Genomic DNA, 24,239 nt, shown 5'->3' on the forward strand with positions numbered 1-24,239 from the left:
GAAATCCCATGTCACCGTTGGTGGTGTCTAAGAAGATTTTATCTCTCCTTTAAAAAAAAAAAAAAAAAAAAAAAAAAAAACATTAGCCAAGACACATTAGCCAAGACACCTTAGCCAAGACACCTTAGCCAAGACTCCTTAGCCAAGACACCTTAGCCAAGACACCTTAGCCAAGACACATTAGCCAAGACACATTCGTCAAGACACCTTAGCCAAGACACATTAGCCAAGACACCTTAGCCAAGACACCTTAGCCAAGACACCTTAGCCAAGACACCTTAGCCAAGACACATTAGCCAAGACACATTAGCCAAGACACCTTAGCCGAGACACATTAGCCAAGACACTTTAGCCAAGACACCTTAGCCGAGACACTTTAGCCAAGACACATTAGCCAAGACACCTTAGCCAAGACACCTTAGCCAAGATACATTAGCCAAGACACCTTAGCCAAGACACCTTAGCCAAGACACATTAGCCAAGACACATTAGCCAAGACACATTAGTCAAGACACCTTAGCCAAGACACATTAGCCAAGACACCTTAGCCAAGACACCTTAGCCAAGACACCTTAGCCAAGACACCTTAGCCAAGACACCTTAGCCAAGACACATTAGCCAAGACACCTTAGCCGAGATAGGCTGAAACTGGGCAAGGCTCCTGGCCCCGATGGTATTCCGGTCGAAGCGACCGTGGCCGCTATCAAAGTACATCCAGAAGTTTTCCGGAATGTTTTCCAACGTTGCTTCGATACTGGCCACTTCCCCTCGGTGTGGAAGAGACAGAGGCTCGTCCTCCTCCCGAAACCCGGGAAACCACCTGGTGCCTCGTCGGCGCTAAGGCCATTAGGGGTTATTGACAGCTTCGCTAAAGTATTAGAGATACTGATACTAAACCGCTTAGTGGTCCTCACGGAAGGAAGCAGTGGTCTGTCGGACAGGCAGTTTGGGTTCCGGAAGAAGCGGTCTACTGGAGACGCGGTTGCTGCAGTGCTGGAGAGGGCGCGCAACGCTTTCGCGAGGAAGCGAACGGGAAATCGCTACTGCGCAGTTATCACGCTAGACGTGAAGAACGCGTTTAACAGCGCCAGTTGGGAAGCCATAGCACTCGCTCTGGACAACATGATGGTACCCCCGTACCTCTGCAGGCTGCTCAGGAGCTATCTAGAGCAACGAGTGCTTATGTACGACACCGAACGAGGCATTCAGTCAATGGACATCAAGGCTGGAGTTCCACAAGGTTCGATCCTCGGTCCAACTTTGTGGAACGTAATGTACGACGGAGTTCTGCGCCTCAAACTAACTCCAGGAGCGGAGTTGACTGGTTTCGCCGATGATATCGCTTTAACGGTCCTTGGCGAATCTATAGAGGAGATCGAGTTCCTCGCCTCCGACTCTGTAGGTAGAGTAGAGTCATGGATGCGAAGCGTTAAACTAGGCATTGCGCATAACAAGACGGAGTTCCTGTTGATCAGCAGCCATAAGGTGATTAAAACAGCGCGCTTTCGCGTGGGCACGGAGCTCATTGCTTCCGTACGGCAACTGAAGTACCTGGGAGTGGTCATCGACGATCGTCTTAGCTTCCGGAAGCATCTCGAGTACGCCTGCAGCAATGCCACCAAAGCTGCAAATATGTTGATGTCGATCATGCCAAACACTGGTGGTCCCAAGAGTAGTAGCAGACGACTTCTCGCCGATGTAGCTACTACACGCCTGAGATACAATGCCGGAAACTGGGCGCATATTCTGGCGGTTAAGGCGAATCAGCGTGTTGTAAATAGGGTGTATCGGTTGCTAGCGCTGAGAGTGATCTGCGCCTATAGGACAACTTCGTACTCGGCGGCATGTGTGGTGGCTAATATGATGCCTATTTGCATCATCTTGGCAGAAGACCGTGAGTGTTCCGGAGGTAGCGGCATTATCGGAGCGAGAATGTCCAGGTCCTCCGCTAGGACTATATCCAGGGCGAAGTGGCAGGCAGAATGGGACCTCTCCACCAAAGGACGTTGGACACATGCACTAATCCCGAACTTAGCGGTATGGATTGATAGGAAGCATGGAGAAGTGAATTTCTTTGTGACCCAATTCCTTACTGGCCATGGGTGCTTCAGGAGTTACCTTCACAAGTACCAGCACACGAGTTCCTCGAGGTGCCCAGTATGCGTGACCGTAGATGAAACAGCCGAACACGTGCTCTTCCACTGCCCCAGATTTGTCGACGAACGGCATGAAGCCAGTGAAAAGTGTGGTTCAACAATCAACAAAGGCAACCTGGTCGAGCTAATGATCGAGGTCTGCAGAAAGTGGGATGCCGTGGCATTAGCTATGCGATTGATCGCCACAAAACTTCAGCACGCCTGGAGGGTGGACCAAAGACTTGGCCGAGTGTGAAGGGAGTTACGTGTGATGTGTTTTGCTTCATGTGCTTAATGTGTCAGTGTGTGTTTGAGTGTCGGTGAGTACTTGTGGATATTGCAAGTCTGAACTGAACCCTGAATGTACGTCTCGTCCCGTAGAATAGTCTATGGTGTTAAGTTAAGGTGTGGACTAAGTCCATTGTAGAGCCCCACCCGTGAAGTTATACCGCGAGGTGATCCCGTGGGTGGTGGCAGCAACACTACGTGGCCAAGGAGAGTTTTTTTACTGGGTAGAAATCCCATGTCACCGTTGGTGGTGTCTAAGAAGATTTTATCTCTCCTTGAAAAAAAAAAAAAAAACATTAGCCAAGACACATTAGCCAAGACACCTTAGCCAAGACACCTTAGCCAAGACTCCTTAGCCAAGACACCTTAGCCAAGACACCTTAGCCAAGACACATTAGCCAAGACACCTTAGCCGAGACACATTAGCCAAGACACTTTAGCCAAGACACCTTAGCCGAGACACATTAGCCAAGACACCTTAGCAAAGACACCTTAGCCAAGACACCTTAGCCAAGACACCTTAGCCAAGACACTTTAGCCAAGACACATTAGCCAAGACACCTTAGCCAAGACACCTTAGCCAAGACACATTAGCCAAGACACCTTAGCCAAGACACCTTAGCCGAGACACATTAGCCAAGACACCTAAGCCAAGACACTTTAGCCAAGACACATTAGCCAAGACACCTTAGCCAAGACACTTTAGCCAAGACACCTTAGCCAAGACACCTTAGCCAAGACACCTTAGCCAAGACACATTAGCCGAGACACCTTAGCCAAGACACCTTAGCGAAAACACCTTAGACAAGACACATTAGCCAAGACACCTTAGCCAAGACACCTTAGCCAAGACACATTAGCCAAGACACCTTAGCCAAGACACTTTAGCCAAGACACATTAGCCAAGACACATAAGCCGAGACACATTAGCCAAGACACCTTAGCCAAGACACCTTAGCCAAGACACTTTAGCCGAGACACATTAGCCAAGACACCTTAGCCAAGACACTTTAGCCGAGACACATTAGCCAAGACACCTTAGCCAAGACACATTAGCCAAGACACTTTAGCCGAGACACATTAGCCAAGACACTTTAGCCAAGACACCTCAGCCGAGACACATTAGCCAAGACACCTTAGCCAAGACACATTAGCCAAGACACCTTAGCCAAGACACCTTAGCCAAGACACCTTAGCCAAGACACCTTAGCCAAGACACCTTAGCCAAGACACCTTAGCCAAGACACTTTAGCCGAGACACATTAGCCAAGACACCTTAGCCAAGACACTTTAGCCAAGACACATTAGCCAAGACACCTTAGCCAAGACACCTTAGCCGAGACACATTAGCCGAGACACCTTAGCTAAGACACCTTAGCCAAGACACATTAGCCAAGACACCTTAGCCAAGACACTTTAGCCAAGACACCTTAGCCAAGACACATTAGCCAAGACACCTTAGAAAAGACACCTTAGCCAAGACACTTTAGCAAAGACACATTAGCCGAGACACATTAGCCAAGACACCTTAGCCAAGACACCTTAGCCAAGACACCTTAGCCAAGACACCTTAGCCAAGACACTTTAGCCGAGACACATTAGCCAAGACACCTAAGCCAAGACACATTAGCCAAGACACCTTAGCCAAGACACCTTAGCCAAGACACCTTAGCCAAGACACATTAGCCAAGACACCTTAGCCAAGACACATTAGCCAAGACACCTTAGCCGAGACACATTAGCCAAAACACTTTAGCCAAGACACCTCAGCCGAGACACATTAGCCAAGACACCTTAGCCAAGACACCTTAGCCAAGACACTTTAGCCGAGACACATTAGCCAAGACACCTTAGCCAAGACACTTTAGCCAAGACACATTAGCCAAGACACCTTAGCCGAGACACATTAGCCAAGACACTTTAGCCAAGACACCTTAGCCAAGACACCTTAGCCGAGACACATTAGCCAAGACACCTTAGCCAAGACACTTTAGCCAAGACACATTAGCCAAGACACCTTAGCCAAGACACCTTAGCCAAGACACCTTAGCCAAGACACATTAGCCAAGACACCTTAGCCAAGACACATTAGCCAAGACACCTTAGCCGAGACACATTAGCCAAGACACTTTAGCCAAGACACCTTAGCCGAGACACATTAGCCAAGACACCTTAGCCAAGACACCTTAGCCGAGACACATTAGTCAAGACACCTTAGCCAAGACACATTAGCCAAGACACCTTAGCCAAGACACCTTAGCCGAGACACATTAGCCAAGACACCTTAGCCAAGACACATTAGCCAAGACACCTTAGCCAAGACACATTAGCCAAGACACATTAGCCAAGACACCTTAGCCAAGACACCTTAGCCAAGACACATTAGCCAAGACACATTAGCCAAGACACCTTAGCCAAGACACCTTAGCCGAGACACATTAGCCAAGACACCTTAGCCAAGACACCTTAGCCGAGACACATTAGTCAAGACACCTTAGCCGAGACACATTAGCCAAGACACCTTAGCCAAGACACCTTAGCCAAGACACTTTAGCCGAGACACATTAGCCAAGACACCTTAGCCAAGACACTTTAGCCAAGACACATTAGCCAAGACACCTTAGCCGAGACACATTAGCCAAGACACATTAGCCAAGACACCTTAGCCAAGACACCTTAGCCGAGACACATTAGCCAAGACACCTTAGCCAAGACACTTTAGCCAAGACACATTAGCCAAGACACCTTAGCCAAGACACCTTAGCCAAGACACCTTAGCCAAGACACATTAGCCAAGACACCTTAGCCAAGACACATTAGCCAAGACACCTTAGCCGAGACACATTAGCCAAGACACTTTAGCCAAGACACCTTAGCCGAGACACATTAGCCAAGACACCTTAGCCAAGACACCTTAGCCGAGACACATTAGTCAAGACACCTTAGCCAAGACACATTAGCCAAGACACATTAGCCAAGACACCTTAGCCAAGACACTTTAGCCAAGACACATTAGCCAAGACACCTTAGCCAAGACACCTTAGCCGAGACACATTAGCCAAGACACCTAAGCCAAGACACTTTAGCCAAGACACATTAGCCAAGACACCTTAGCCAAGACACTTTAGCCAAGACACCTTAGCCAAGACACCTTAGCCAAGACACCTTAGCCAAGACACATTAGCCGAGACACCTTAGCCAAGACACCTTAGCGAAGACACCTTAGCCAAGACACATTAGCCAAGACACCTTAGCCAAGACACCTTAGCCAAGACACATTAGCCAAGACACCTTAGCCAAGACACTTTAGCCAAGACACATTAGCCAAGACACATAAGCCGAGACACATTAGCCAAGACACATTAGCCAAGACACCTTAGCCAAGACACATTAGCCAAGACACCTTAGCCAAGACATCTTAGCCAAGACACATTAGCCAAGACACTTTAGCCAAGACACCTTAGCCGAGACACATTAGCCAAGACACCTTAGCCAAGACACCTTAGCCGAGACACATTAGTCAAGACACCTTAGCCAAGACACATTAGCCAAGACACCTTAGCCAAGACACCTTAGCCAAAACACATTAGCCAAGACACCTTAGCCAAGACACATTAGCCAAGACACCTTAGCCAAGACACATTAGCCAAGACACATTAGCCAAGACACCTTAGCCAAGACACCTCAGCCAAGACACATTAGCCAAGACACCTTAGCCAAGACACCTTAGCCGAGACACATTAGCCAAGACACCTTAGCCAAGACACATTAGCCAAGACACCTTAGCCAAGACACCTTAGCCAAGACACCTTAGCAAAGACACATTAGCCAAGACACCTTAGCCGAGACACATTAGCCAAGACACATTAGCCAAGACACCTAACCAAGACACCTTAGCCAAGACACCTTAGCCAAGACACTTTAGCCGAGACACATTAGCCAAGACACCTTAGCCAAGACACTTTAGCCGAGACACATTAGCCAAGACACCTTAGCCAAGACACATTAGCCAAGACACCTTAGCCAAGACACCTTAGCCAAGACACATTAGCCAAGACACCTTAGCCAAGACACTTTAGCCAAGACACATTAGCCAAGACACATAAGCCGAGACACATTAGCCAAGACACATTAGCCAAGACACCTTAGCCAAGACACATTAGCCAAGACACCTTAGCCAAGACATCTTAGCCAAGACACATTAGCCAAGACACTTTAGCCAAGACACCTTAGCCGAGACACATTAGCCAAGACACCTTAGCCAAGACACCTTAGCCGAGACACATTAGTCAAGACACCTTAGCCAAGACACATTAGCCAAGACACCTTAGCCAAGACACCTTAGCCGAGACACATTAGCCAAGACACCTTAGCCAAGACACATTAGCCAAGACACCTTAGCCAAGACACATTAGCCAAGACACATTAGCCAAGACACCTTAGCCAAGACACTTTAGCCAAGACACATTAGCCAAGACACCTTAGCCAAGACACCTTAGCCGAGACACATTAGCCAAGACACCTTAGCCAAGACACATTAGCCAAGACACCTTAGCCAAGACACCTTAGCCAAGACACCTTAGCAAAGACACATTAGCCAAGACACCTTGGCCGAGACACATTAGCCAAGACACATTAGCCAAGACACCTTAGCCAAGACACCTTAGCCAAGACACCTTAGCCAAGACACTTTAGCCGAGACACATTAGCCAAGACACCTTAGCCAAGACACTTTAGCCGAGACACATTAGCCAAGACACCTTAGCCAAGACACATTAGCCAAGACACCTTAGCCGAGACACATTAGCCAAGACACTTTAGCCAAGACACCTCAGCCGAGACTCATTAGCCAAGACACCTTAGCCAAGACACATTAGCCAAGACACCTTAGCCAAGACACCTTAGCCAAGACACCTTAGCCAAGGCACCTTAGCCAAGACACCTTAGCCAAGACACCTTAGCCAAGACACATTAGCCAAGACACCTTAGCCAAGACACCTTAGCCGAGACACATTAGCCAAGACACCTTAGCCAAGACACCTTAGCCGAGACACATTAGCCAAGACACCTTAGCCAAGACACCTTAGCCGAGACACATTAGCCAAGACACCTTAGCCAAGACACATTAGCCAAGACACCTTAGCCAAGACACATTAGCCAAGACACATTAGCCAAGACACCTTAGCCAAGACACCTTAGCCAAGACACATTAGCCAAGACACCTTAGCCAAGACACCTTAGCCGAGACACATTAGCCAAGACACCTTAGCCAAGACACATTAGCCAAGACACCTTAGCCAAGACACCTTAGCCAAGACACCTTAGCAAAGACACATTAGCCAAGACACCTTAGCCGAGACACATTAGCCAAGACACCTTAGCCAAGACACCTTAGCCAAGACACCTTAGCCAAGACACTTTAGCCGAGACACATTAGCCAAGACACCTTAGCCAAGACACTTTAGCCGAGACACATTAGCCAAGACACCTTAGCCAAGACACATTAGCCAAGACACCTTAGCCGAGACACATTAGCCAAGACACTTTAGCCAAGACACCTCAGCCGAGACACATTAGCCAAGACACCTTAGCCAAGACACATTAGCCAAGACACCTTAGCCAAGACACCTTAGCCAAGACACCTTAGCCAAGACACCTTAGCCAAGACACCTTAGCCAAGACACCTTAGCCAAGACACTTTAGCCGAGACACATTAGCCAAGACACCTTAGCCAAGACACTTTAGCCAAGACACATTAGCCAAGACACCTTAGCCAAGACACCTTAGCCGAGACACATTAGCCGAGACACCTTAGCTAAGACACCTTAGCCAAGACACATTAGCCAAGACACCTTAGCCAAGACACTTTAGCCAAGACACCTTAGCCAAGACACATTAGCCAAGACACCTTAGAAAAGACACCTTAGCCAAGACACCTTAGCAAAGACACATTAGCCGAGACACATTAGCCAAGACACCTTAGCCAAGACACCTTAGCCAAGACACCTTAGCCAAGACACCTTAGCCAAGACACTTTAGCCGAGACACATTAGCCAAGACACCTAAGCCAAGACACATTAGCCAAGACACCTTAGCCAAGACACCTTAGCCAAGACACCTTAGCCAAGACACATTAGCCAAGACACCTTAGCCAAGACACATTAGCCAAGACACCTTAGCCGAGACACATTAGCCAAGACACTTTAGCCAAGACACCTCAGCCGAGACACATTAGCCAAGACACCTTAGCCAAGACACATTAGCCAAGACACCTTAGCCAAGACACCTTAGCCAAGACACATTAGCCAAGACACCTTAGCCAAGACACATTAGCCAAGACACCTTAGCCGAGACACATTAGCCAAGACACTTTAGCCAAGACACCTCAGCCGAGACACATTAGCCAAGACACCTTAGCCAAGACACATTAGTCAAGACACCTTAGCCAAGACACATTAGCCAAGACACTTTAGCCAAGACACCTTAGCCAAGACACATTAGCCAAGACACCTTAGCCAAGACACATTAGCCGAGACACATTAGTCAAGACACCTTAGCCAAGACACATTAGCCAAGACACCTTAGCCAAGACACCTTAGCCGAGACACATTAGCCAAGACACCTTAGCCAAGACACATTAGCCAAGACACCTTAGCCAAGACACATTAGCCAAGACACATTAGCCAAGACACCTTAGCCAAGACACCTTAGCCAAGACACATTAGCCAAGACACCTTAGCCAAGACACCTTAGCCGAGACACATTAGCCAAGACACCTTAGCCAAGATATCTTAGCCAAGACACCTTAGCCAAGACACCTTAGCCAAGACACCTTAGCCAAGACACATTAGCCAAGACACATTAACCGAGACACATTAGCCAAGACACTTTAGCCGAGACACATTAGCCGAGACACATTAGCCAAGACACATTAGCCAGAACACCTTAGCCAAGACACCTTAGCCAAGACACCTTAGCCAAGACACCTTAGCCAAGACACCTTAGCCAAGACACTTTAGCCAAGACACATTAGCCAAGACACTTTAGCCGAGACACATTAGCCAAGATACATTAGCCAAGACACCTTAGCCAAGACACTTTAGCCAAGACACATTAGCCAAGACACATAAGCCGAGACACCTTAGCCAAGACACATTAGCCAAGACACCTTAGCCAAGACACCTTAGCCAAGACACCTTAGCCAAGACACCTTAGCCAAGACACCTTAGCCAAGACACTTTAGCCGAGACACATTAGCCAAGACACCTTAGCCAAGACATCTTAGCCAAGACACCTTAGCCAAGACACCTTAGCCAAGACACTTTAGCCGAGACACATTAGCCAAGACACATTAGCCAAGACACCTTAGCCAAGACACCTTAGCCAAGACACATTAGCCAAGACACCTTAGCCAAGACACCTTAGCCGAGACACATTAGCCAAGACACCTTAGCCAAGACACATTAGCCAAGACACCTTAGCCAAGACACCTTAGCCAAGACACCTTAGCCAAGACACATTATCCAAGACACCTTAGCCAAGACACCTTAGCCAAGACACCTTAGCCAAGACACATTAGCCAAGACACCTTAGCCAAGACACCTTAGCCAAGACACCTTAGCCAAGACACCTTAGCCAAGACACCTTAGCCAAGACACTTTAGCCGAGACACATTAGCCAAGACACCTTAGCCAAGACACTTTAGCCGAGACACATTAGCCAAGACACCTTAGCCAAGACACCTGAGCCGAGACACATTAGCCAAGACACCTTAGCCAAGACACCTTAGCCAAGACACTTTAGCCGAGACACATTAGCCAAGACACCTTAGCCAAGAAACCTTAGCCAAGACACATTAGCCAAGACACCTTAGCCGAGACACATTAGCCAAGACACCTTAGCCAAGACACCTTAGCCAAGACACATTAGCCAAGACACCTTAGCCAAGACACCTTAGCCAAGACACCTTAGCCAAGACACTTTAGCCGAGACACATTAGCCAAGACACCTTAGCCAAGACACCTTAGCCGAGACACATTAGCCAAGACACTTTAGCCAAGACACCTCAGCCGAGACACATTAGCCAAGACACCTTAGCCAAGACACCTTAGCCAAGACACTTTAGCCGAGACACATTAGCCAAGACACCTTAGCCGAGACACATTAGCCAAGACACCTTAGCCAAGACACCTTAGCCAAGACACCTAAGCCAAGACACCTTAGCCAAGACACTTTAGCCGAGACACCTTAGCCAAGACACCTTAGCCAAGACACATTAGCCAAGACACCTTAGCCGAGACACATTAGCCAAGACACTTTAGCCAAGACACCTCAGCCGAGACACATTAGCCAAGACACCTTAGCCAAGACACCTTAGCCAAGACACCTTAGCCAAGACACATTAGCCAAGACACCTTAGCCGAGACACATTAGCCAAGACACCTTAGCCAAGACACCTTAGCCAAGACACCTTAGCCAAGACACCTTAGCCAAGACACTTTAGCCGAGACACCTTAGCCAAGACACCTTAGCCAAGACACATTAGCCAAGACACCTTAGCCGAGACACATTAGCCAAGACACCTTAGCCAAGACACCTTAGCCAAGACACCTTAGCCAAGACACCTTAGCCGAGACACATTAGCCAAGACACCTTAGCCAAGACACTTTAGCCGAGACACATTAGCCAAGACACCTTAGCCAAGACACATTAGCCAAGACACCTTAGCCGAGACACATTAGCCAAGACACTTTAGCCGAGACACATTAGCCAAGACACCTTAGCCAAGACACCTTAGCCAAGACACCTTAGCCAAGACACCTTAGCCAAGACACCTTAGCCAAGACACCTTAGCCAAGACACTTTAGCCGAGACACATTAGCCAAGACACCTTAGCCAAGACACCTTAGCCAAGACACATTATCCAAGACACCTTAGCCAAGACATCTTAGCCAAGACACATTAGCCAAGACACATAAGCCGAGACACATTAGCCAAGACACCTTAGCCAAGACACCTTAGCCAAGACACTTTAGCCGAGACACATTAGCCAAGACACCTTAGCCAAGACACCTTAGCCAAGACACCTTAGCCAAGACACATTAGCCGAGACACATTAGCCAAGACACATTAGCCAAGACACATTAGCCAAGACACATTAGCCGAGACACATCAGCCAAGACACTTTAGCCAAGACACATTAGCCAAGACACCTTAGCCGAGACACCTTAGCCAAGACACCTTAGCCAAGACACCTTAGCCAAGACACCTTAGCCAAGACACCTTAGACAAGACACTTTAGCCAAGACACATTAGCCAAGACACCTTAGCCAAGACACCTTAGCCAAGACACATTAGCCAAGACACCTTAGCCAAGACACATTAGCCAAGACATTTTAGCCAAGACACCTTAGCCAAGACACTTTAGCCAAGACACATCAGCCAAGACACTTTAGCCAAGACACCTTAGCCAAGACACCGTAGCCAAGACACTTTCGCCAAGACAGATTAGCCAAGACACATTAGCCAAGACACCTTAGCCAAGACACTTTAGCCAAGACACATTAGCCAAGACACCTTAGCCAAGACACCTTAGCCAAGACACTTTAGCCAAGACACATCAGCCAAGAAACCTTAGCCAAGCCACATTAGCCAAGACACCTTAGCCAAGACGCCTTAGCCAAGACACATTAGCCAAGACACCTAAGCCAAGACACCTTAGCCAAGACACCTTAGCCAAGACACTTTAGCCAAGACACATTAGCCGAGACACCTTAGCCAAGACACATTAGCCGAGACACAGCAGCCAAGACACATTAGCCAAGACACCTTAGCCAAGACACATTAGCCAAGACTCCTTAGCAAGGACACCTTAGCCAAGACACCTTAGCCAAGACACTTTTGCCCAGACACATTAGCCAAGACACCTTAGCCAAGACACATAAGCCAAGACAATTTAGCCAAGACACTTTAGCCAAGACACATTAGCCAAGACACCTTAGCCAAGACACTTTAGCCGAGACACATTAGCCAAGACACCTTAGCCAAGACACCTTAGCCAAGAAACTTTAGCCAAGACACATTAGCCGAGACACCTTAGCCAAGACACATTAGCCAAGACACATTAGCCAAGACACATTAGCCAAGACACATTAGCCAAGACACATTAGCCAAGACACCTTAGCGAAGACACCTTAGCCAAGACACATTAGCCAAGACACATTAGCCAAGACACATTAGCCAAGACACCTTAGCCAAGACACATTAGCCAAGACACATTAGCCAAGACACATTAGCCAAGACACCTTAGCCAAGACACATTAGCCAAGACACCTTAGCCAAAACACCTTAGCCAAGACACCTTAGCCAAGACACCTTAGAAAACACACCTTAGCCGAGACACATTAGCCAAGACACATTAGCCGAGACACCTTAGCCAAGACACATTAGCCAAGACACCTTAGCCAAGACACCTTAGCCAAGACACATTAGCCAACACACCTTAGCCAAGACACCTTAGCCAAGACACCTTAGCCAAGACACATTAGCCAAGACACATTAGCCAAGACACCTTAGCCAAGACACCTTGACCAAGACACCTTAGCCAAGACACATTAGCCGAGACACATTATTCAAGACACTTTAGCCAAGACACATTAGACGAGACACCTTAGCCAAGACACATTAGCCAAGACACCTTAGCCAAGACACCTTATCCAAGACACATTAGCCAAGACACCTTATCCAAGACACATTAGCCAAGACACATTAGCCAAGACACTTTAGCCGAGACACCTTAGCCAAGACACCTTAGCCAAGACACATTAGCCAAGACACATTAGCCAAGACACATTAGCCAAGACACATTAGCCGAGACACATTAGCCAAGACACATTAGCCAAGACACATTAGTCAAGACACCTTAGCCAAGACACCTTAGCCGAGACACATTAGTCAAGACACCTTAGCCAAAACACCTTAGCCAAGACACATTAGCCAAGACACATTAGCCAAGACACATTAGCCAAGACACATTAGCCAAGACGCCTTAGCGAAGACACCTTAGCCAAGACACATTAGCCTAGACACATTAGCCAAGACACATTAGCCAAGACACCTTAGCCAAGACACATTAGCCAAGACACATTAGCCAAGACACATTAGCCGAGACACATTAGCCAAGACACATTAGTCAAGACACATTAGCCAAGACACCTTAGCCAAGAAACTTTAGCCGAGACACCTTAGCCAAGACACCTTAGCCAAGACACATTAGCCAAGACACATTAGTCAAGACACATTAGCCGAGACACATTAGCCAAGACACATTAGCCAAGACACATTAGTCAAGACACCTTAGCCAAGACACTTTAGCCGAGACACATTAGCCAAGACACTTTAGCCGAGACACCTTAGCCAAGACACCTTAGCCAAGACACATTAGCCAAGACACATTAGCCAAGACACATTAGCCAAGACACATTAGCCAAGACACATTAGCCAAGACACATTAGCCAAGACACATTAGCCAAGACACATTAGTCAAGACACCTTAGCCAAGACACCTTAGCCGAGACACATTAGTCAAGACACCTTAGCCAAAACACCTTAGACAAGACACCTTAGCCAAGACACATTAGCCAAGACACATTAGCCAAGACAGATTAGCCAAGACCCATTAGCCAAAACACATTAGCCAAGACACATTAGCCAAGACACATTAGCCAAGACACATTAGCCAAGACAGATTAGCCAAGACACATTAGCCAAGACACCTTAGCTAAGACACATTAGCCAAGACACATTAGCCAAGACACATTAGCCAAGACACATTAGCCAAGACACATTAGCCAAGACAGATTAGCCAAGACCCATTAGCCAAAACACATTAGCCAAGACACATTAGCCAAGACACATTAGTCAAGACACATTAGCCGAGACACATTAGCCAAGACACATTAGCCAAGACACATTAGTCAAGACACCTTAGCCAAGACACCTTAGCCGAGACACATTAGTCAAGACACCTTAGCCAAAACACCTTAGACAAGACACCTTAGCCGAGACACATTAGTCAAGACACCTTAGCCAAAACACCTTAGACAAGACACCTTAGCCAAGACACATTAGCCAAGACACATTAGCCAAGACACATTAGCCAAGACACCTTAGCGAAGACACCTTAGCCAAGACACAATAGCCAAGACACATTAGCCAAGACACATTAGCCAAGACACATTAGCCAAGACACATTAGCCAAGACACATTAGTCAAGACACCTTAGCCAAGACACCTTAGCCGAGACACATTAGTCAAGACACATTAGCCAAAACACCTTAGACAAGACACCTTAGCCAAGACACATTAGCCAAGACACATTAGCCAAGACACATTAGCCAAGACACATTAGCCAAGAAACCTTAGCCAAGACACCTTAGCCAAGACACCTTAGACAAGACACCTTAGCCAAGACACATTAGCCAAGACACATTAGCCAAGACACCTTAGCCAAGACACCTTAGCGAAGACACCTTAGCCAAGACACAATAGCCAAGACACATTAGCCAAGACACATTAGCCAAGACACATTAGTCAAGACACCTTAGCCAAGACACCTTAGCCGAGACACATTAGTCAAGACACCTTAGCCAAAACACCTTAGACAAGACACCTTAGCCAAGACACATTAGCCAAGACACATTAGCCAAGACACATTAGCCAAGACACATTAGCCAAAACACATTAGCAAAGACACATTAGCCAAGACACATTAGCCAAGACAGATTAGCCAAGACACATTAGCCAAAACACATTAGCCAAGACACCTTAGCCAAGACACTTTAGCCAAGACACCTTAGCCAAGACACATTAGCCAAGACACATTAGCCAAGACACATTAGCCAAGACACATTAGCCAAGACACATTAGCCAAGACACATTAGCCAAGACACATTAGCCAAGACACATTAGTCAAGACACCTTAGCCAAGACACCTTAGCCGAGACACATTAGTCAAGACACCTTAGCCAAAACACCTTAGACAAGACACCTTAGCCAAGACACATTAGCCAAGACACATTAGCCAAGACACCTTAGCTAAGACACATTAGCCAAGACACATTAGCCAAGACACATTAGCCAAGACACATTAGCCAAGACACATTAGCCAAGACAGATTAGCCAAGACCCATTAGCCAAAACACATTAGCCAAGACACATTAGCCAAGACACATTAGCCAAGACACATTAGTCAAGACACCTTAGCCAAGACACCTTAGCCGAGACACATTAGTCAAGACACCTTAGCCAAAACACCTTAGACAAGACACCTTAGCCAAGACACATTAGCCAAGACACATTAGCCAAGACACATTAGCCAAGACACATTAGCCAAGACACCTTAGCCAAGACACCTTAGCCAAGACACATTAGCCAAGACACCTTAGCCAAGACACATTAGCCAAGACACATTAGCCAAGACACATTAGCCAAGACACATTAGCCAAGACACATTAGCCAAGACACATTAGCCAAGACACATTAGTCAAGACACCTTAGCCAAGACACCTTAGCCGAGACACATTAGTCAAGACACCTTAGCCAAAACACCTTAGACAAGACACCTTAGCCAAGACACATTAGCCAAGACACATTAGCCAAGACACCTTAGCTAAGACACATTAGCCAAGACACATTAGCCAAGACACATTAGCCAAGACACATTAGCCAAGACACATTAGCCAAGACAGATTAGCCAAGACCCATTAGCCAAAACACATTAGCCAAGACACATTAGCCAAGACACATTAGTCAAGACACATTAGCCGAGACACATTAGCCAAGACACATTAGCCAAGACACATTAGTCAAGACACCTTAGCCAAGACACCTTAGCCGAGACACATTAGTCAAGACACCTTAGCCAAAACACCTTAGACAAGACACCTTAGCCGAGACACATTAGTCAAGACACCTTAGCCAAAACACCTTAGACAAGACACCTTAGCCAAGACACATTAGCCAAGACACATTAGCCAAGACACCTTAGCCAAGACACCTTAGCGAAGACACCTTAGCCAAGACACAATAGCCAAGACACATTAGCCAAGACACATTAGCCAAGACACATTAGCCAAGACACATTAGCCAAGACACATTAGTCAAGACACCTTAGCCAAGACACCTTAGCCGAGACACATTAGTCAAGACACATTAGCCAAAACACCTTAGACAAGACACCTTAGCCAAGACACATTAGCCAAGACACATTAGCCAAGACACATTAGCCAAGACACATTAGCCAAGAAACCTTAGCCAAGACACCTTAGCCAAGACACCTTAGCCAAGACACATTAGCCAAGACACATTAGCCAAGACACATTAGCCAAGACACATTAGCCAAGACACATTAGCCAAGACACCTTAGCCAAGACACCGTAGCCAAGACACATTAGCCAACACACATTAGCCAAGACACATTAGCCAAAACACATTAGCAAAGACACATTAGCCAAGACACATTAGCCAAGACACATTAGCCGAGACACCTTAGCCAAGACTTCTTAGCCAAGACACATTAGCCAAGACACATTAGCCAAGACACATTAGCCGAGACACATTAGCCAAGACACATAAGCCAAGACACCTTAGCGAAGACACCTTAGCCAAGACACATTAGCCAAGACACATTAGCCAAGACACATTAGCCAAGACACATTAGCCAAGACAGATTAGCCAAGACACATTAGCCAAAACACATTAGCCAAGACACCTTAGCCAAGACACTTTAGCCAAGACACCTTAGCCAAGACACATTAGCCAAGACACATTAGCCAAGACACATTAGCCAAGACACATTAGCCAAGACACATTAGCCAAAACACATTAGCAAAGACACATTAGCCAAGACACATTAGCCAAGACAGATTAGCCAAGACACATTAGCCAAAACACATTAGCCAAGACACCTTAGCCAAGACACTTTAGCCAAGACACCTTAGCCAAGACACATTAGCCAAGACACATTAGCCAAGACACATTAGTCAAGACACCTTAGCCAAGACACCTTAGCCGAGACACATTAGTCAAGAAACCTTAGCCAAAACACCTTAGACAAGACACCTTAGCCAAGACACATTAGCCAAGACACATTAGCCAAGACACCTTAGCCAAGACACCTTAGCGAAGACACCTTAGCCAAGACACAATAGCCAAGACACATTAGCCAAGACACATTAGCCAAGACACATTAGCCAAGACACATTAGCAAAGACACATTAGTCAAGACACCTTAGCCAAGACACCTTAGCCGAGACACATTAGCCAAGACACATTAGCCAAGACACATTAGCCAAGACACATTAGCCAAGACACATTAGCCAAGACACATTAGCCAAGACACATTAGCCAAGACAGATTAGCCAAGACACATTAGCCAAAACACATTAGCCAAGACACCTTAGCCAAGACACTTAAGCCAAGACACCTTAGCCAAGACACATTAGCCAAGACACATTAGCCAAGACACATTAGCCAAGACACCTAAGCCAAGACACATTAGCCGAGACACCTTAGCCAAGACTTCTTAGCCAAGACACATTAGCCAAGACACATAAGCCAAGACACCTTAGCGAAGACACCTTAGCCAAGACAGATTAGCCAAGACACATTAGCCAAAACACATTAGCCAAGACACCTTAGCCAAGACACTTTAGCCAAGACACCTTAGCCAAGACACATTAGCCAAGACACATTAGCCAAGACACATTAGCCAAGACACATTAGCCAAGACACATTAGCCAAGACACATTAGCCAAGACACATTAGCCAAGACACATTAGCCAAGACAGATTAGCCAAGACACATTAGCCAAAACACATTAGCCAAGACACCTTAGCCAAGACACATAAGCCAAGACACCTTAGCCAAGACACATTAGCCAAGACACATTAGCCAAGACACATTAGCCAAGACAGATTAGCCAAGACACATTAGCCAAAACACATTAGCCAAGACACCTTAGCCAAGACACTTTAGCCAAAACACCTTAGACAAGACACCTTAGCCAAGACACATTAGCCAAGACACATTAGCCAAGACACATTAGCCAAGACACATTAGCCAAGACACCTTAGCCAAGACACCTTAGCCAAGACACCTTAGCCAAGACACATTAGCCGAGACACATTAGCCAAGACACCTTAGCCAAGACACATTAGCCAAGACACATTAGCCAAGACACATTAGCCAAGACACCTTAGCCAAGACACCTTAGCCAAGACACATTAGCCAACACACATTAGCCAAGACACATTAGCCAAGACACATTAGCCAAGACACATTAGCCAAGACGCATTAGCCAAGACACATTAGCCAAGACACATTAGCCAAGACACATTAGCCAAGACAGATTAGCCAAGACACATTAGCCAAAACACATTAGCCAAGACACCTTAGCCAAGACACTTTAGCCAAGACACCTTAGCCAAGACACATTAGCCAAGACACATTAGCCAAGACACATTAGCCAAGACACATTAGCCAAGACACATTAGCCAAGACACATTAGCCAAGACACATTAGCCAAGACACATTAGCCAAGACAGATTAGCCAAGACACATTAGCCAAAACACATTAGCCAAGACACCTTAGCCAAGACACTTTAGCCAAGACACCTTAGCCAAGACACATTAGCCAAGACACATTAGCCAAGACACATTAGCCAAGACACCTTAGCCAAGACACATTAGCCGAGACACCTTAGCCAAGACTTCTTAGCCAAGACACATTAGCCAAGACACATTAGCCAAGACACTTTAGCCACGACACCTTAGCCACGACACATTAGCCAAGACACATTAACCGAGACACCTTAGCCAAGACACATTAGCCAAGACACATTAGCCAAGACACATTAGCCAAGACACCTTAACCAAGACACATTAGCCAAGACACATTAGCCAAGACACTTTAGCCACGACACCTTAGCCAAGACACCTTAGCCAAGACACATTTGCCAAGACACCTTAGCCAAGACACCTTAGCCAAGACACATTAACCGAAACACCTTAGCCAAGACACATTAGCCAAGACACCTTAGAGAAAGACACATTAGCCAAGACACATTAGCCAAGACACCTTAGCCAAGACACATTAACCGAGACACCTTAGCCAAGACACATTAGCCAAGACACCTTAGCCAAGACACATTAGCCAAGACACCTTAGAAAAGACACATTAGCCAAGACACATTAGCCAAGACACATTAGCCAAGACACCTTAGCCAAGACACATTAACCAAGACACATTAGCCAAGACACCTTAGCCAAGACACATTAGCCAAAACACATTAGCCAAGACACCTTAGCCAAGACACATTAACCGAGACACCTTAGCCAAGACACATTAGCCAAGACACCTTAGCCAAGACACATTAACCGAGACACCTTAGCCAAGACACATTAGCCAAGACACCTTAGCCAAGACACATTAGCCAAGACACCTTAGCCAAGACACCTTAGCCAAGACACCTTAGCCGAGACACCTTAGCCAAGACACCTTAGCCAAGACACCTTAGCCAAGACACCTTAGCCAAGACACCATAGCCAAGACACATTAGCCAAGACACATTAGCCAAGACACATTAGCCAAGACACCTTAGCCGAGACACATTATCCGAGACACCTTAGCCAAGACACATTAGCAAAGACACCTTAGCCAAGACACATTAGCCAAAACACCTTAGCCAAGACACATTAGCCAAGACACCTTAGCCGAGACACCTTAGCCAAGACACCTTAGCCAAGACACCTTAGCCAAGACACCTTAGCCAAGACACCTTAGCCAAGACACATTAGCCAAGACACATTAGCCAAGACACATTAGCCAAGACACATTAACCAAGACACATTAGCCAAGACACCTTAGCCAAGACACATTAGCCAAGACACCTTAGCCAAGACACATTAGCCAAGACACATTAGCCAAGACACATTAGCCAAGACACCTTAGCCAAGACACATTAGCAAAGACACCTTAGCAAAGACACATTAGCCAAGACACCTTAGCCAAGACACATTAACCGAGACACCTTAGCCAAGACACATTAGCCAAGACACCTTAGCCAAGACACATTAGCCAAGACACATTAGCCAAGACACATTAGCCAAGACAGATTAGCCAAGACACATTAGCCAAAACACATTAGCCAAGACAGATTAGCCAAGACACATTAGCCAAAACACATTAGCCAAGACACCTTAGCCAAGACACTTTAGCCAAGACACCTTAGCCAAGACACATTAGCCAAGACACATTAGCCAAGACACATTAGCCAAGACACATTAGCCAAGACACATTAGCCAAGACACCTTAGCCAAGACACATTAACCAAAGCACATTAGAAGAGACACATTAGCCAAGACACATTAGCCAAGACACCTTAGCCGAGACACATTAGCAAAGACACCTTAGCCACGACACCTTAGCCGAGACACATTAGCCAAGACACATTAGCCAAGACACATTAGCCAAGACACATTAGCCGAGACACCTTAGCCAAGACACATTAGCCAAGACACATTAGCCAAGACAGATTAGCCAAGACACATTAGCCAAAACACATTAGCCAAGACACCTTAGCCAAGACACTTTAGCCAAGACACCTTAGCCAAGACACATTAGCCAAGACACATTAGCCAAGACACATTAACCAAGACACCTTAGCCAAGACACATTAGCCGAGACACCTTAGCCAAGACTTCTTAGCCAAGACACATTAGCCAAGACACATTAGCCGAGACACATTAGCCGAGACACATTAGCCAAGACACATAAGCCAAGACACCTTAGCGAAGACACCTTAGCCAAGACACATTAGCCAAGACACATTAGCCAAGACACATTAGCCAAGACACCTTAGCCAAGACACATTAGCCAAGACACATTAGCCAAGACACTTTAGCCACGACACCTTAGCCACGACACATTAGCCAAGACACATTAACCGAGACACCTTAGCCAAGACACATTAGCCAAGACACATTAGCCAAGACACATTAGCCAAGACACCTTAACCAAGACACATTAGCCAAGACACATTAGCCAAGACACTTTAGCCACGACACCTTAGCCAAGACACCTTAGCCAAGACACATTTGCCAAGACACCTTAGCCAAGACACCTTAGCCAAGACACATTAGCCAAGACACATTAGCCAAGACACATTAGCCAAGACACATTAGCCAAGACAGATTAGCCAAGACACATTAGCCAAAACACATTAGCCAAGACACCTTAGCCAAGACACTTTAGCCAAGACACCTTAGCCAAGACACATTAGCCAAGACACATTAGCCAAGACACATTAGCCAAGACACATTAGCCAAGACACATTAGCCAAGACACATTAGCCAAGACACATTAGCCAAGACACATTAGCCAAGACAGATTAGCCAAGACACATTAACCAAAACACATTAGCCAAGACACCTTAGCCAAGACACTTTAGCCAAGACACCTTAGCCAAGACACATTAGCCAAGACACATTAGCCAAGACACATTAGCCAAGACACCTTAGCCAAGACACATTAGCCGAGACACCTTAGCCAAGACTTCTTAGCCAAGACACATTAGCCAAGACACATTAGCCGAGACACATTAGCCGAGACACATTAGCCAAGACACATAAGCCAAGACACCTTAGCGAAGACACCTTAGCCAAGACACATTAGCCAAGACACATTAGCCAAGACACATTAGCCAAGACACCTTAGCCAAGACACATTAGCCAAGACACATTAGCCAAGACACTTTAGCCACGACACCTTAGCCACGACACATTAGCCAAGACACATTAACCGAGACACCTTAGCCAAGACACATTAGCCAAGACACATTAGCCAAGACACATTAGCCAAGACACCTTAACCAAGACACATTAGCCAAGACACATTAGCCAAGACACTTTAGCCACGACACCTTAGCCAAGACACCTTAGCCAAGACACATTTGCCAAGACACCTTAGCCAAGACACCTTAGCCAAGACACATTAACCGAGACACCTTAGCCAAGACACATTAGCCAAGACACCTTAGCCAAGACACATTAGCCAAGACACATTAGCCAAGACACCTTAGCCAAGACACATTAACCGAGACACCTTAGCCAAGACACATTAGCCAAGACACCTTAGCCAAGACACCTTAGCCAAGACACCTTAGAAAAGACACATTAGCCAAGACACATTAGCCAAGACACATTAGCCAAGACACCTTAGCCAAGACACATTAACCAAGACACATTAGCCAAGACACCTTAGCCAAGACACATTAGCCAAGACACCTTAGCCAAGACACCTTAGCCAAGACACATTAACCGAGACACCTTAGCCAAGACACATTAGCCAAGACACCTTAGCCAAGACACATTAACCGAGACACCTTAGCCAAGACACATTAGCCAAGACACCTTAGCCAAGACACATTAGCCAAGACACCTTAGCCAAGACACCTTAGCCAAGACACCTTAGCCGAGACACCTTAGCCAAGACACCTTAGCCAAGACACCTTAGCCAAGACACCTTAGCCAAGACACCATAGCCAAGACACATTAGCCAAGACACATTAGCCAAGACACATTAGCCAAGACACCTTAGCCAAGACACATTATCCGAGACACCTTAGCCAAGACACATTAGCCAAGACACCTTAGCCAAGACACATTAGCCAAAACACCTTAGCCAAGACACATTAGCCAAGACACCTTAGCCGAGACACCTTAGCCAAGACACCTTAGCCAAGACACCTTAGCCAAGACACCTTAGCCAAGACACCTTAGCCAAGACACATTAGCCAAGACACATTAGCCAAGACACATTAGCCAAGACACATTAACCAAGACACATTAGCCAAGACACCTTAGCCAAGACACATTAGCCAAGACACCTTAGCCAAGACACCTTAGCCAAGACACATTAGCCAAGACACATTAGCCAAGACACATTAGCCAAGACACCTTAGCCAAGACACATTAGCAAAGACACATTAGCAAAGACACATTAACCGAGACACCTTAGCCAAGACACATTAGCCAAGACACCTTAGCCAAGACACATTAGCCAAGACACATTAGCCAAGACACATTAGCCAAGACACATTAGCCAAGACACCTTAGCCAAGACACATTAGCCAAGACACATTAGCCAAGACACATTAGCCAAGACACATTAGCCGAGACACATTAGCCAAGACACATTAGCCAAGACATCTTAGCCAAGACACCTTAGCCAAGACACCTTAGCCAAGACACCTTAGCCAAGACACATTAGCCAAGACACATTAGCCAAGACACCTTAGCCAAGACACATTAACCATAGCACATTAGAAGAGACACATTAGCCAAGACACATTAGCCAAGACACCTTAGCCGAGACACATTAGCAAAGACACCTTAGCCACGACACCTTAGCCGAGACACATTAGCCAAGACACATTAGCCAAGACACATTAGCCAAGACACATTAGCCGAGACACCTTAGCCAAGACACATTAGCCAAGACACATTAGCCAAGACACATTAGCCAAGACACATTAGCCAAGACACATTAGCCAAGACACATTAGCCAAGACACATTAGCCAAGACACCTTAGACAAGACACCTTAGCCAAGACACATTAGCCAAGACACATTAGCCAAGACACATTAGCCAAGACACCTTAGCCAAGACACATTAGCAAAGACACCTTAGCCACGACACCTTAGCCACGACACCTTAGCCAAGACACATTAACCGAGACACCTTAGCCAAGACACATT

General features: G+C 46.5%; 1 long non-coding RNA gene across 1 annotated transcript in view; it reads right to left on the reverse strand.

Moving 5' to 3' along the window:
* Positions 1-236: 236 nt before the first annotated feature.
* The window catches only part of LOC125774467 (uncharacterized), a 134,652-nt gene continuing 110,649 nt past the window's right edge, over positions 237-24,239 (reverse strand). The window contains exons 4-5 of the long non-coding RNA XR_007420927.1: positions 17,908-22,556; positions 237-417 (exon numbers count right to left, since the gene is read on the reverse strand). This is a non-coding gene — a long non-coding RNA (uncharacterized LOC125774467). The remainder of the gene's footprint in view (positions 418-17,907; positions 22,557-24,239) is intronic.

The sequence above is a fragment of the Anopheles funestus genome, unplaced genomic scaffold (genome assembly GCF_943734845.2).
Source record: "Anopheles funestus unplaced genomic scaffold, idAnoFuneDA-416_04 scaffold_10_ctg1, whole genome shotgun sequence".
Taxonomy (NCBI): domain Eukaryota; kingdom Metazoa; phylum Arthropoda; class Insecta; order Diptera; family Culicidae; genus Anopheles; species Anopheles funestus.